Source organism: Monodon monoceros, unplaced genomic scaffold (assembly GCF_005190385.1).
Source record: "Monodon monoceros isolate NGI ecotype Baffin Bay Population unplaced genomic scaffold, NGI_Narwhal_1 Super_Scaffold_11, whole genome shotgun sequence".
NCBI classification, from domain to species: Eukaryota; Metazoa; Chordata; class Mammalia; order Artiodactyla; family Monodontidae; genus Monodon; species Monodon monoceros.
In genome coordinates this window covers 142,822,429-142,826,235 of record NW_021703767.1, presented here as the reverse complement: position 1 = coordinate 142,826,235, position 3,807 = coordinate 142,822,429, and the positions used below count along the sequence as shown (strand labels likewise).

At 37.7% G+C, this 3,807-nt stretch overlaps 1 non-coding gene across 1 annotated transcript; it reads right to left on the bottom strand.

Annotated features, from left to right (window-relative positions):
* Positions 1–906: 906 nt before the first annotated feature.
* On the bottom strand, positions 907–1,013 carry LOC114891423. Its single transcript, XR_003792523.1, has one exon. It is a non-coding gene; the product is annotated as a U6 spliceosomal RNA (small nuclear RNA).
* Between the last annotated feature and the right edge of the window lie 2,794 nt (positions 1,014–3,807).

Here is a 3,807-nt window from a genome sequence, read left to right as displayed (position 1 = left end):
CACTGGTTTCAGTACAATAACAGCTTTATTATGTTTACTTAAGAAAAAATTTTAAAATAAATAATGTTATGATTCAACTGAAGGCCGCTCATCATTCTATTTTCCCTTCCTCCCCAGAGGTAACCACTATCCTGAGGTTGGTGTATACCATTCCTCTCTATGTTTTTATACTTTTATAATGTGTGTAACTTTTCATTAAGAGCATGCAGGAGGGGCTTCCCTGGTGTTGCAGTGGTTGAGAGTCCGTCTGCCGATGCAGGGGACGCGGGTTCGTGCCCCGGTCTGGGAGGATCCCACATGCCGCGGAGCGGCTGGGCCCGTGAGCTGTGGCCACTGAGCCTGCGCGTCCGGAGCCTGTGCTCCGCAACGGGAGAGGCCACAACAGTGAGAGGCCCGCGTACCGCAAAAAAAAAAAAAAAAAAAAAAAAAATATATATATAGAGAGAGAGAGAACGGGAGAAAATATCTGCAGATGGTGTGACCTACAAGGGATTAATTTCCTAAATATACAAATCTCATGCAGCTCAATATTTAAAAAAACAAACAGCCCAATCAAAGAAATGGGCAGAAGATCCAAATAGGCATTTCCCCAAACAAGACATACATGGCCAAAAGGCACATGAAGAGATGCTCAACATTGCTAATTATTAGAGAAATGAAAATCAAAACTACAATGAGGTGTCACCTCACACTTGTCAGAATAACCATCATCAAAAAGTCTACAAATAATAAATGCTGGAGAGGGTCTGGAGAAAGTGGAACCCTCCTATGCTGTTGGTGAAAATGTAAATTGTACGGCCACTACGGAGAACAGTAATGAGGTTCCTTAAAAACTAAAAATAGAACTATCATATGATCCTGCACTTAACTATAGTCCTCACTTTTTGCCTGTCTTCTTACTGCCTCTAAAATATGGAATGTTTCACAGATTTACATTCCATCGTTGTGCGGAGGTCATGCTAAATCTTCACTGTGTCATTCTGAATTCTGCGTATACTGGATTTGTTGCTAATGAATGCAGATCAATGTAACTGAACTGCACATCTCCATGATTTGTTTCTATTCTCTGCTATTTGTTTTCTGGAAACTGCCTAAAAAATTCAAGAAGTCTCCAGAGATGTCAAGATAAGAGTAGTAGTTTTACTCATTTAATTTCTCCCTTTCTTAGGTATTTGAGTGCCACAAAGAATAAGGGAGGGTAGTGCAGAGAAAAAGTACAGAGACATTATCCTGATTTTGTGGCGTTGGGCAAACAGGCCCATAATTTCCTTCTGACAGCTCCCTGGCTATTGATATCTAACCTCTTGGGGCTAGGAGGTTAGTGGAAGGTTCAACATGAAAAGGTTAGAACATCAATAGGTTCTAGAATTGAGTTGATTCTAATCTCCACTCTTCCACTCACCTTAACCTTCTCAAGCCCCACTTTTCTTATCTGTGATGAATAGGTAGCAATAGTAACTACTCATGGGCTTGCTTTGAATCCTAAATGAGATAATGGTTCTGATGCTCTTAGCACAGAGCATGTGGTAAGCCCTCAATACACTAAGTATTGTTACGTATTGTTATTATTAACAATATTATTTTATTTATGGAATTAAGTATATTAAAATTATGATAAATTTGATGAAGGATGGTAAAGGGAGCAATGAAAGATTATAGAAGGACTTGGTCTAGTCTGGGGATTTGGGAAAAGTTTCTATGAAGAAAGGACATGTAATCTGAGACCTGAACATTCACTAGTTCTCAAATAGTAAACAGAGTGGAGAAAGGATTTCATAGACCCACATCTGTGAAGCCTTCCTGGGTGAAAGAGCTTGTAGAACCAATCGAAAGAAACTGGAGATGTAGCATGTCAAGTAAGGAAGAGAATATGCAGCAAAAGTCCTGCGAGGCTGACAGGGTCCCAGATGACTAGGTTCTACAGGCCACATTAAAGGTTTTGAATTTTTATCTCCAGTACTGAGGAGAGGACTGAAGGGTTATTAACCGGTTGGGACATAGTAAAAATTTCTTCTTTGGCAAAAATCATGCTGGCTGATATCTGGGGGATAGATTGGAGGGAGTGAGAGTGGGAGGGAAAAGCAGGTCCAACTGTCCATTGAGAGATGATGGTGGCTTTGACTGGAGTGGTGGTGTTGATGGAGAGAAGTAGAGTTGTTTCCATTGTGGGTGGAAGTTGAGTCAAGTTTTGGAGTACAGTCATAAGAGGATTAAAAAATACTTCCGTTAGCTGAAAAAATCTAATGACATTGAAAATGTAGAAATAATTGATTTTATTATGTGGAACTTCAGCAAATGGAAACAAGATCATGGAGTGGGAATTCTGGGCTGGGGGGGCATGGTCAACTCACCATTAGGAAGTGTGTGTTTCAGAATTAGAGATACACACAGTGGAGCAAGTTGCTGGATGGGTAGTGAGTTCCCTGTCACCAGAGAGTTTAAGAGGATGAGTGATCACTATCAGAGAACTCTAAAAGATGTTTCTGAGTACACTTTTAATTTAAAATATTAAGATGCCGTAATACATAAGAACTAACAATTTTATAAATGACTAACAATTAAAATTATGGTGTGCAGTCTATAACAGGTGTAGTTTTCATTTAAAGTTATTCAAGATTCATCAGGTTCACATCACAGATATAGTTTTATCTTTAGAACATTTGACATAAGTCCAAAATCAGTCATGAGTTGCATGCAGTTACATATTTAATTTGCTTTGAATATTTAGACTTTGAAAATTAAGTTCCAAAAGAATTAGGGAACAAACTCAATTTCCTGTTTTCTTTGTTTCCCATTTTCTTCAGGAAATTGATGCAATGGACACCTAAAGGCAAAAGTGTTCTTAATAATCATGTATGACTCAGCAGATCAGGCTCAGAGCCAATTGCTAGTAATGGTATAGAGCCTTTGAAATATAAGACAGCCAATGATAGAGGTCACTATACTCATTCTTAATTTTAAACTAGGTGTTGCATCCAGTCACATATATCTTCTTTCTTCTTCCACCTTACTATATTCTCATTTTTACTTTCTATATCCTTGTCAGGTAGAGCTCACAGTTTGTTTTTCTAATGTACAGTATTTTTCCTTTTTCCTGTTTGTTCATATGGTGTACAAGTACATTTTGTCACTGGAACTTTTTTTTCCTAGCAGGAATTTTTTTTTCTTTTTTTTAATTAAATTTATTTTATTTATTTATTTAATTTTTGGCTGTGTTGGGTCTTCATTGCTGCGCGTGGGCTTTCTGTAGTTGAGGTGAGTGGGGGCTAAGGAAATTTTTTAAATTGGGAGAATAATTTAGTAACCCTGAAGAGTTTGGGGCAGAAAAATAAATAGATTTTGTTGCTCTGCCCCACACCAGCATTACTATTTTTACCTTCCTGTACACTGTTGAGTGTATTGTCTGTTTACTTTTTAAAAAGGAAGAACATTTCCCTCTATGCACAAAATATTCCAATTGCCTAATTTTTTTCTATCCATGCCTGGTTGCATAAGCTTCAGAGGCAATCATAGTGACTAACAAAGTTAATGCTTTCAGCTAGTTCTAAGCACAAGTATGTCTTTACATTTTTCACCCTACATTTAGCTCTTTGTTTCTTAAAACATGAAATGAATACAGCTGGACATTGTATTCCTCTAATTGTTTCCATCTTGTCTCTCAGAGCAAAATGGGGACAAAGTAGGTAGAGTGAGTGGAACGTTCTAGAACATGATTTTATGCTTATTTGATTAGAGAATCATTGAAGCATTGGGTTGCTGTTAAGAATTTCTCTGAAATATCTAAGCAGGGAGGTATTTCAAAGCTAT